Below are 11,672 nucleotides of genomic sequence, written 5' to 3'. Positions count from 1 at the left end.
TTTTTTTTTTTTTTTTTTAAGACGACAGTGAGTGAGGTTGGGGGAGGAGGTATAGCTATGTAGTCCAGGTGGCCTAACCCTCCTAAATCTTAGATATTTGTTTTTTAGGTTGGTAATTTTTACTTTCCTCTTCTGTTCTTAGAAAGAAATAAGCCGGTACCCCGCCCCCATCTTGTCCTCAACACCAAAGCAGTCTGTAGAAGACAAAGCAAAACAAGAGCCTGAGGAACACTTGCACACAGGAGAATCCTAAGCGGTCATAAGCATGCCTGCAGACCCTTCCATCTGCTCTAAATACTTCTCAGTAAATTCTGTTTAATGTTACAAACAGGCAACATGGCTGGCTTCTAGGGCACTTCTAGTTTTGCAGCCAAAGTCCAGCAAATGTCAGGCTCCCGTTATTAAGTGTGTGATCATTTAACCTCCTTGCCTGCGTCAAAACTAAACTGCAGCAGAAACAAGGCTTCACAACCGATCTGTCTGGTCTCGAACCTGGAACCTTCAGCGGTTCACATTTGTCACCTGATTCACAAAAACAAAACAACATCCCCAAAACAAGACTACAAGCTATTTCTCAAGTGACTTTGAGCAGCTTTGCAGAGCTTTGGGAGCTTTGGGAGCTTTGAGAGCTTTCTATTCTGCTGCTTATTTAATTTTTCAGAAAACATACACTGGTACCTCAGAAAACATGTTTTCAAGAACAAAAAGTCAGTCAGAGGTGGTAGCACACACCTTTGATCCTAGCCTTAGGGAAGCAGAGGCAGGTGGATCTCTGTGAGTTTGAGGCCGCCTGGTCTACAGAGTGAGTTCCAGGACAGGGAGGGCTATGCAGAGAAACCCTGTTGCAAACCTCAAAACCCTGACTCAAAAAACAAACAAACAAAAATAGATAAAAACAAAACAAAAACAAAGAAGGCTTCCTCTCCTTTGAGATTTTGGGGTTGGGGGTAGGGGTCTCCCAGTGTTTCTCAGGCTCAATCCTCTTGTCTCAGCCTTCACAATAGCTGGGACTACAGCCATATGCCCCATTCTGGCTCCTTCTTAGACTTCTTAATCATACTAGTGTGTTCTTTGCGTAAGACTCAAATAGGAAAAGACAAAAAAGCTGTGGACTTAAAATTTATATTCATCATTTGATTGTCTTACTTAGTAACTAACATAGAATCCCAAGAACTAACTTTTAAACTCAACACTTAAAGTCCAAGAAAAATATGAGATTAAAAACTGATGTAGCATGAAACCTAATGAACTATTCATTCATTCTTTCTTTCTTTCATTCATTTACTGAGACGGGATAGCTCTGGTTGTACTCGCAGAGATACACCTGCCTCTGCCTCCCAAGTGCTGGGATTAAAGGTGTAGGATACTACCACCCAGCTATGACAAGCCACTTATATCTTGCTCTTGTAAATCCTCTTACAGGCAAGTTAGAACTGATGAGCAGCTCCTGGGAAACAAATCATCATTCACTCCAAAAAAAAAGCTCAGTTCACCATCCTGATCTGGCAGACTGAAGGGCGGGAACTCCTAAAAGCATCAGGAGAACTTTTGTTTCCTATCTGCTAAGTGTGCTGTGTGAGGATGATTTTCACTAACAAGGAATCCAGGAAGACCTTGTTCATCATATGAGAGCTCCCAGAGTCCCTTTGTATCCTGTACTAGTGACCGTTGTTACCTGTTCTGAACAGGTTAGCTAGCAGGTAGCCTGTCTCCTCTATGACTGTTCAGCTTGTAATTATGTTGCTTGTGTGTGATTTCTATGTGGCAACTGCTGCTAGTATTCTCAACAATTTCCTCTGTTCACATGTCTATTTTAATTTTTCAAAATTGATCTCATAGTGTTCTTGCTATCTTATAATTGTTTCATTAACAGTGTGATTAATTCTTAAAAACCGTGTGTGTGTGTGTGTGTGTGTGTGTGTGTGTGTGTGTGTGTGTGTGTGTGTGTGTGTGTGTGTGTATGTGTGTGTGTGTGTGTGTATTTTGGTTCTTCAAGACAGGGTTTCTCTGTATTGCCCAGGCTGTCCTGGAACTTACTCTGTAGATCAGGCTGGCCTCAAACTCAGAAATCTGCCTGCCTCTGCCTCCCAAGTGCTGCTGGGATTAAAGGCGTACGCCACCACTGCCCAGCTTAAAAAAACATATTTTAACTTTGTAAAATTATATTCAATCTAGCTATAACATAATTTCTTAGTTTTCTATTGTTACACACTTAACCTTTTCCTAATATTTTGTTTGTTTTGATGTTTAAATGAATCACCATCACCATTGAGACAGGGCTCACTATATATAGCTCACTATAGAGCCATGACTGGCCTGGAACAGCTATATCAAACACTGTGAGAAAGAGGCAACAGCAGATTAATCCCAATGTTTTTGAGACCTTAGCAGTTGGAAGGATGATGTTGATATCAAGTAACAGGAAAAAGACTGGATCTGGGACAGGCTTAGAAGCAGTGAGTAGAGATTATGTTTGTCAAAGGTAAATACTATTAAGAATACAGATAGGGATAGCCAGTGAATGTGAGTCTGGGAGTCTGAAGTATTGTAGATATGTATTTGGGGTCATTAGCATATAAATCCTCATTAAATCCAGGAGACTGAGTTACATTCCAAAGAGACCCAGTACAAGCACAGGATGGCTGAGAACTGGGGGACATGTTCTAAATGGTGAACAGAGACTACGGACCAGGCATGTTCCATGTGCTTCTTACTGTTGCTTTAGATTCACCCATTTAACCTTCAAAACATTTTATGAGGAAGTGCAAATCTTTTTCCCCCCCAGGCAGGGTTCCTCTGTGTAGCCTTGTCTTTCCTGTAACTCTGTAGACCAAGCTAGCCTCAAACTCCTGCCTCTGCCTCCCAGTGCTGGAACTAAAGGCATATGCCTTCATGCCCAGCCTGAAATTCTTTACATAGACTAGGTTGACCTTGAATTCGTGAGATACACCAACCTCTGCCTTTCAAGTGCTGGGATTAAAGTTATACACTACCAGGTCTATAACTTTATTTCTACTTTTTTTTCTATTTAAATTGTGTGTGCACGTGTGTGTGTGTGTGTGTGTGTGTGTGTGTGTGTGCATGTATGCCACATGTGTGTACACGGAGGCCAAGAGTGTCAAACCCCTGAAGCTGGAGTTACAGGTTGCTGTGACATAGCTGATAGGACCTGAACTCAGGTCTCCTATAGGAGCAGAAAGTGCTCTCAACCATTATAATACTTCTCTGGCCTTTTTGGTGATCCTTAAAAATATAACTGGAACGTTCCCTAGAATTTTTTTGTTTTGTTTTGTTTTGTTATTTTGTTTTTGTTTTTTGAGACAGGGTTTCTCTGTATAGCCTTGGCTGTCCTGGAACTCACTCTGTAGACCAGGCTGGCCTTGAACTCAGAAATCGGCCTGCTTCTGCCTCCCAAGTGCTGGGATTAAAGGCATGCACCACCACTACCTGGCTTAGAATTTTTAATATTTTATTTTATTTTTGAGTCAGGGTTTCTCTGTTTAGTCCTGGCTGTCCTGGAACTCTCTCTGTAGACCAGGCTAGACTTCAACTCAGAGATCCACCTATCTCTGCCCACTGAGTGCTGGGATTAAAGGCGTGTGCCACCACTGCCCTGCTAATTTTTTTTAAACTGATAAAATGCAAAAAATATTTTTCACATGGTGTTTTTCAGAATAGAGCTATACAGAGAAACTCAGTCTCAAAACAACAACAACAACAACCAAAACAAACAAACAAAATTCTAAGTGTTTCAAAGATATATCTTTTTTTCAACTAACAACATATTCCAGGAAAAAATATTAGGGAGATTGAAAAATGTTTATGTTCAAAACAAAAGAACAGAGGAGCTTATTTCTAGTTCTATATCCTCTCCTTCCCTTTCTGCTTCTGCTCCTCCTCCTCCTCCTCCTCCTCCTCCTCCTCCTCCTCCCCGACCCTCCGGAAGGGAGAGGCTAATTAACATTCCTCAGACCACAGGGTAGGAACCGACTTGTGGAGATACATTCCTCATGATGGACTATTGCCCATCTTCAGACAAGGGAAGTCCTTGCCACCTCATTCCCTGAAGACCAATCAGTTTAAAAAGTCACACCGTTCTGCCAATCACATTGTGCCTAATGGCTGCTGTCTTGAAAACTGTATAAAAGCTCACTGAACGAGCTGTGTGGGGTCACTGCCTCTCCTGCATGACCCCAGTGAACTGGAACAATAAAATCCTCTTGCTCTTTGCATCGATCCGGGCCCCATGTGGCTTATTCAGGGGGTCCCCAGTGAGCTAAGACTCCACAGTCTTACAGCAGCACTGTACTCAACCCCATGCTTCGCATGTGCCAAGCAAACACTGTGAGATGGCCCTAAGGCCCTTTATTTCCTTAAGACATTGTTATTTGCTTTCCTGTAGGTTTTCCCCAACAATAGGCATCATGTACCAGCAAGATGTGCGAGCCTGATTGATAACCTGAGTTTGATTCCAGTGACTGACATGCTTCAAGTATTGACCACTGACTCTGACCTCTACGTGTGTGCCATGGCACATGCATATGTGCTTGTATAGACAATAGATGAAATGTAAACATTTTTTTTTTTTTTTAAAAAGGAGATTGTTGGGCTGGTGAGATGGCTCAGCGGGTAAGAGCACTGACTACTCTTCCAAAGATCCTGAGTTCGGATCCCAGCAACCACATGGTGGCTCACAACCACCCGTTATGAGATCTGACGCCCTCTTCTGGTGTGTCTGAAGACAGCTACAGTGCATTACGCCGGAGCAAGCAGAGGTCCTGAGTTCAATTCCCAGCAGCCACATGATGGCTCACAGCCATCTTCACAGCTATAGTGTACTCATACACATAAAATAAATAAATAAATCTTAAAAAAAAATGTTAAAAAAAAAATGTTAAAAAAAAAATGTTAAAAAAAAAAAAAAAAAAAAGGAGATTGTTACTACTCTTACCTAGCTCATTGTATAATATCTGCAGAGCTCAATGGGGGTAGTTTCTAGGGCTGTGTATCATTAGACATGTATGTGACACAGGGAAGATCACCCTTCAACAGACATGTGTGTGACACAGGGAAGAAAAGAAAGTACTGGACTGGACTATCACAGAAAATTCCTTCTGATACCATGGCCAGCAATAACTAACTGAATGTTAAATAGGCCTGCATTTGTCACTGATAATGCTGTGGAAATTCTTTAGATGTGTTTTTCAGGTCTGTACAAGGTTACTTGGATAGCTGTAAGTTTTTTCTTGTGTCAGTTTGGGTGTTGAATTTGGGGCCCTGAATATTGTCAGCAAGTGCTGTGCCACTGAGAAGTCCCAGCCTCCAGCTCTGCTTTTTATTAAAGTTTTTTTTTTTCCTAGAATTGACCCATGTTATTCTACCCCACATCCGACTATAAGACTCAGTATTTCAGATAAAATAAGAAGATGCTAAAAATGTTCCGTGTTCCATTTAAAAACAAACAAACAAATGTGGGAAAGGTACAGATGAGTAGGTTTCCAATGTGCCTTTAACTTTCCCATCTACCTTGTGGAAAGGATGATATGAAAGGGGAGGTAGGAAGGAAGAATTTCCAAAATGCCTTTTCAGGCAGATCAAGTTTGCAAGCAAGAACCTGGAAATAATGCCCCCCCCCCCCCAAACAGTGCTCCTTACAGAGTCTTCCAGTAACACAGGGACTCTGGTAGTTCAGGTTGGTCATGGTGTCTTAAATAATCCCATTAGGGAAGGAAAAACAGACAGGCATCAACATAAACCGAAATGACTACGGAAGTATTCCTCTACTGCACCCAGGAGCTGATCACAGGTGTGTGTGCTGTCTAAGGACCAGAATGCAGCATAGCCTTCAGGTGACAGCATCGGGAATGAGAATCCAGAATGAGTTTACAGGGATGGAAAATGAAAAACAACACAACAGAACAAGCAAGCAAACAAAACAAAAAGCCCAACAGTCACCAGAAAGTATGCTGCTAAGGTCATTTTTGTTTGCTTGCTTGTTTTGTTTTGAGACAGTGTTTCTCCGTGTAGCCCTGGCTATTTTAGAACTAGCTTTGTACACCAAGCTGGTCTGGAATTCCCGGAAATCACCTGCCTCTGCCTTCTGAGTGCTAAGATTAAAGGCATATGCCACCACCAACTTGAAAAAGAGCAAGATTTGGGGGGAAAATGGTATAATTCTAAACAAAACCAACTAACCAACCAAACAAACAAAACAGAAAGAAATGCCAGAGCAATAACTAACTGAAGCAGTTTTGGTGGGACAGGATCTCTGTGTAGACCAGGCTGTCCTGGAACTCAGAGATCCTCCTGCTCTGCCTCTCACGTGCTGGGATCAAAGGTGTAGGGACCACCATGACTGGCCTCTTCTTAGCTATTCTCTTCTCAATAACCCCTATAAGTAGGAGAGAGTCAACAGGAATGGTCAGAAGGAAGCTTGAATCCAAGAAATCTAAGAAACAGAAATCTGTGCTAAAAACAAGATAAAGACACAAAACAATTGTTTTTTTTGAGTTTGATTCTGGACCCAGACAAATGGCATTCTAAAGTACTTAAACAACTTGGGTTGCACTCATGTAATAACATCGATAATTTTGGGAAACATTTTATGGACAAAATGTCTGTCTAAATTTATCAAGAATTACTTCTGTCGGGCTGGTGAGATGGCTCAGCGGGTAAGAGCACTGACTGTTCTTCTGAAAGTCATGAGTTCAAATCCCAGCAACCACATGGTGACTCACAACCACCCATCATGAGATCTGACACCCTCGTCTGGTGGGTCTGAAGACAGCTAAGGTGTACTTACATATAATAAATAAATAAATCTTTTTAAAAAAAGATTTGTTTATTAAAAAAAATTACTTCTGTCAATGTAACCTTACATAAGTATAAGTTATTAAAAACATAATAAATTCAACACTTAAGTCAGCACTCAGTCAACTTTAGGTAAGCTCCTCGTATTTTCACTAGCATTACACAGGAACACTTCCATACCATTAAATATCTTCCTACACTGTAATTTTAAATATATCCATAGCACTCAGTTTCATGACTATATACTAAATTACTTAATCAGTCCACTGCGGTCAAGTTCAGTCTTTGAAGCTTTGGCTTTTAAAAGTCATACTGAGTCGCCGGGTGGTGGTGGCGCACGCCTTTAATCCCAGCACTTGGGAGGCAGAGGCAGGAGGATTTCTGAGTTCGGGGCCAGCCTGGTCTACAGAGTGAGTAACAGGACAGCCAGGGCTACACAGAGAAACCCTGTCTCGAAGAACAAAAAACAAAACAACAACAACAACAACAACAACAGCAAAGTCACACTGAGACCCAGGCACAGCAAGACACACCTGAACCTCGCACCCCTGAGGTCGGTCGGGGCTGGCCAGCATCTGCTCCAGAGTGACAGCTGTCTCAAAACCAAGAGCAGCTGCCAAGTGTTGAAGTCTCACTGGAATTATGATCATTTTCACAACTTCTTGTTTGTTTGTTTTTGTTTTTCAAGAGAGCATTTCTCTGTGTGGCCATGGCTATCCTGGAACTCACTCAGTAGACCAGGCTGGCCTCAAAAAAAATCACAAAAATCCACTGGAGCTGCACTTACAGGACATTGAATCACCTGATGTTGGAGCTGAGCATCACTTTAGGTCCTTTGTGAGAGCAGCCACAGCTCTTAACTGCTGAGCCATCTCTCCAGCCATTTTTGAATTTTGTTTGTTTGTTTGTTTTTTGTTTTTTTGTTTTTTCGAGACAGGGTTTCTCTGTGTATCCCTGGCTGTCCTAGAACTCACTCTGTAGACCAGGCTGGCCTCAAACTCAGAAATCTGCCTGCTTTTGTCTCTCAAGTGCTGGGATTAAAGGTATTCGCTACCATTTTGGGATTTTTGAGACAAGGTTTCCCGTAGCTCAGGCTTGCTATATGGCTGAGATTGACTTTGAAATCCTGATCCTACATCCCCTCCATGGAACGCTGGGATTGTCAGGATGTGACACTATATGTGGTCTTCGCGCTGTTCTTGGAAGTGTATGGTGTTCTCCTTGGTTCTCAGAAGGGTGGTCATACAGAGTAGAGTCATTCTTGGTCATGTTTTCAGACATCTGTGCCAACTCCATACATGTAGCTCATACTACTGGGCAAGTTGGAAATCACATTCGGGTCCAGCGAACTTGCTCAAGCTTGTTCTCATTTTATTTATGTTTGTATGTATGAGTGCTTGCCTACACATGTCTGTTACATAACACTTGTATGCAAAACCCTTGGAGTCCAGAAGAGGGTGTTGGACTGGGTCTGGAGTTCCAGATGGTTGTGAACCACTATGTGGGTTCTGAGACTCAAACCTTGATCCACTGAAAGAGCAGCTAGGGCTGTTCACTGCTAAGCCATCTCTCCAGTCCCGAAATCTTTTTACTATGACCATTATAGCAACATTTCATTTAAAAATGAAAACTCCGTGGGGAAAATGATAACGAATACTAGGAATAAAGCAAGTCAGCTTCAGGCAAAGGAAGAGTCAAGATCTGGTTACTCAAGATCTGGTTACTCACAGTGAAGCGACCTCAGTGAGGGAGAGCTGGATCCCGGCTTCTTTAGTATACCGTCTAGGCTACTAGGTTCTCTCTCCACGATGTGCTGTATTCTGCTCTATTTATAGCAAGATAACCAATTGCAAATATTTAAGTTTTCCCTGAAGGTACTGAATATCTACTAATATACATTGGTTGCAAGAAAAGAAAATGTAAATTCTGGCCACTAAATCAGAAAGCCATTTTATTTAGTTTGTGAGGTGTTAAAGAAGCCTGCAAAACAGAGCTCGCTGGCAAGAAGGCAGGTAGCCAGGGAAGAAGTAAGTGTATTTCAACATGCTTGGCTGGAGTACACGACCTTCGCCTCTTTGTCAGTGTTCTTTTTTTTTTTTTTTTTTTTTTTTTTTTTTCAGAGACAGGGTTTCTCTGTGTAGCCCTGACTGTCCTGAAATTCACTCTGGAGACCAGGCTGGCCTCAAACTCACAGATCCTTATGCCTCTGCCTCCAAAGTACTGGGATTATAGGCTTGCGCCACCACTGCCTGGCTCTGTCAGTGTTTTGTTAGGTTCAGAAGTCAAAGTCTTGGGAAGGCTTAGCTGGTTTGCTGGGGTTAAGTCACATGCCTGGACCTTGGCTGTCGCAGGACCCAGAGGAAGACTTAGAGCAAAAGTCTCTGGAGGGCTCTTAGATCCTCTAGCTTGGAGGCAGGCTTAGGAATTTTACTGATATGCATGGCCATGGAGTGGAAATGAGGCTGCTGTTGGGAATTGGGAAGGAAGTGGGGTGCACAGCAGATGCCGGCATCTATCCCTCAGAGCAGAGAATGGGAGGTTATGGGAGTCAAACTCAAGAGCCTCCCTCGAGAGTGTTGACCATGCGTGCTGGTTTAGTGCTTCCCAGATGATAAGTGGTGGCTGCCACTTCCTCCGGTCTTTCTCCTCCTCCTGTCTTTTTCTCTTCTTCTTCTGCCTCTTCTTTGCCCCTTTATGTCTCCCCTTAAATGTATACACTAACAATTCTTTAGACAAATTGCCGATCAGAAGTTAATGATTCTCTGCATGACCAAAGGATAAGAGTACACAAACTTCTAGTGTTTCACTTCCCATTTTACAGAATTGACTCTCCGAACGAGCCTTTAATTGCTGTAGGTTGATTTTCCAGGAGCTGGATATTTGCCCAGTTGAAGGTCATACCAGGGGCACTTTGGGTGCTGAGCAAAACATTCTTGGCAGATATCGTCTTTTTCCTTTCCGACACAAATATGTATATAACCTTAGTTATATAATGTACATATTGTTACATATACATGTTGTTAATATATGGGTAAAACAGATGCCAAGGTCACTTCTTAGGCTAGTTCTTCCACCTGTCCCAGGAAAGAGGGCAGCGTTTGCCTGGGGGAGGGGTGGTGTCTGTGGGCATTCAGGAATGCTATTGATTTATTTAGACAGACATTTTTTATGACCTGTCTAGCGAGTGCCCTCTCCTACCTGCCAAGCCTCTCTAAAAACTCGGAATGGGTGGAGAAGTAATAACTATAGTAATGACAGGGACTCCACCTGGGGAAGGCACTACCAGTGCCATGACCTACATCTCCTTCAGCCAGGTTTTTCTATCTCCAAATTTGAATAGGTCAGAGTACCAGATTTTTTCAGAGGCTATGTATTTAATGTGGGTAGAGTGAGAAAACCCAGCTCCCCTTTTACAACACTCATTTCCCTACTCCTCCCCTCTGCTTCATTAGGAGTGGTCACATTTTAGCCAGGCTGCCAAGCTGGTACAGCAAACTTCTGTGTACAGCTTACCCACGTGCTAGCTTATTCCTTCTGGCTCAAGGGTACCGACGGTACTTCCAGACTGGAGACTGTACAGTGCTATAATGGCTTGCTTACTCTTTGTCCTTAGTATTTGCTGGCTTAATGTCACAAGGGAAGTGCAATAGGAGAATTTTCTCAGGTTCCAAGGTCTTTTAAGCTGTAATGTCTGGGAGTTCAGGAAAAAGTGGACTCTTGCTAGAAATACTATGGATGGCTGAAGCCTACACTCCATATCCTCATGGAGAGCGAGCGACAAGCTTGGTATAAAGCACATGGGATGTGTCACGCCCTCTTGACCCCCACCTCAGCCCACAGTGCTCCAGCCACACGGCCCTTTCCAAAGCTGATTCCCTCCACATGACATCTGCATTTCTGCCTGCTAATCCTAATCCTTCAGGTCTGTCACATACACACTGGCATCTCAGTCTAGTCCAAGGTCCAGTGTCCCACCGTGGCTCAGACTTAGCACTTAGCGTCCTTTGCTAGATCATTCTGTATGCTGAATGTTATTGGTCCATGAAGGAGGAAGCCATGCTGGTTTGACTCATTATTGTCCTCGAGAACTCACACAGAATCTGTCAAGTATGGGAGGTTCACAGTTACTTCTGGCAGCAAGAACAGCAGCGCTCTCTTGTCACTTGGTGTGGGCATTGCAGTTCTGGAGGGTGCAGAGATTTGTGAGTGACTTGAAATGGCATTAACCAGGCATAATGCTCTCAGCACACAATCTTTCTCAAGCTGAGGCCACAAACTAATAAATATTGTGAGGAAATGCAAATGTATTGAGTGTACCAAACCTGTTTGGACAGTTATTCAGTGGTAAGTTGTCTTTTAAGCAAAGGCACATTATGGATTGTTAACAGTAGTTATGTGTAGGAAAAACAGAGGGATGAGGGGCTTTTTTTTGGGTTTTCGAGACAGGGTTTCTCTGTGTAGCCCTGGCTGTCCTGGAACTCACTCTGTAGACCAGGCTGGCCTCGAACTCAGAAGTCCGCCTGCCTCTGCCTCCCAAGTGCTGGGATTAAAGGCGTGCACCACCACTGCCCAGCTTATGTTGCAGTTTTTATTGAATACTGTTAATGATCCACTGATCCATTGTGCATCTGCTTTACCAATTGTTTACGCAATGGCCATTGAGTGATCTGGGCTGCTTGACCTTACCTTCCTCTTTTCCATAGTAATTGAGAGAACGGCCAGCCAGTACTGTATAAGGGAATGCAGTTCCCCTAAACTGGTTTGATTAGAAATTGAGGCCGGGCGGTGGTGGCGCACGCCTTTAATCCCGGCACTTGGGAGGCAGAGGCAGGTGGATCTCCGAGTTCGAGGCCAGCCTGGTC

The sequence above is a fragment of the Mastomys coucha genome, unplaced genomic scaffold (genome assembly GCF_008632895.1).
Source record: "Mastomys coucha isolate ucsf_1 unplaced genomic scaffold, UCSF_Mcou_1 pScaffold22, whole genome shotgun sequence".
Lineage (NCBI taxonomy): Eukaryota > Metazoa > Chordata > Mammalia > Rodentia > Muridae > Mastomys > Mastomys coucha.
This window is presented reverse-complemented; position numbering follows the sequence as displayed.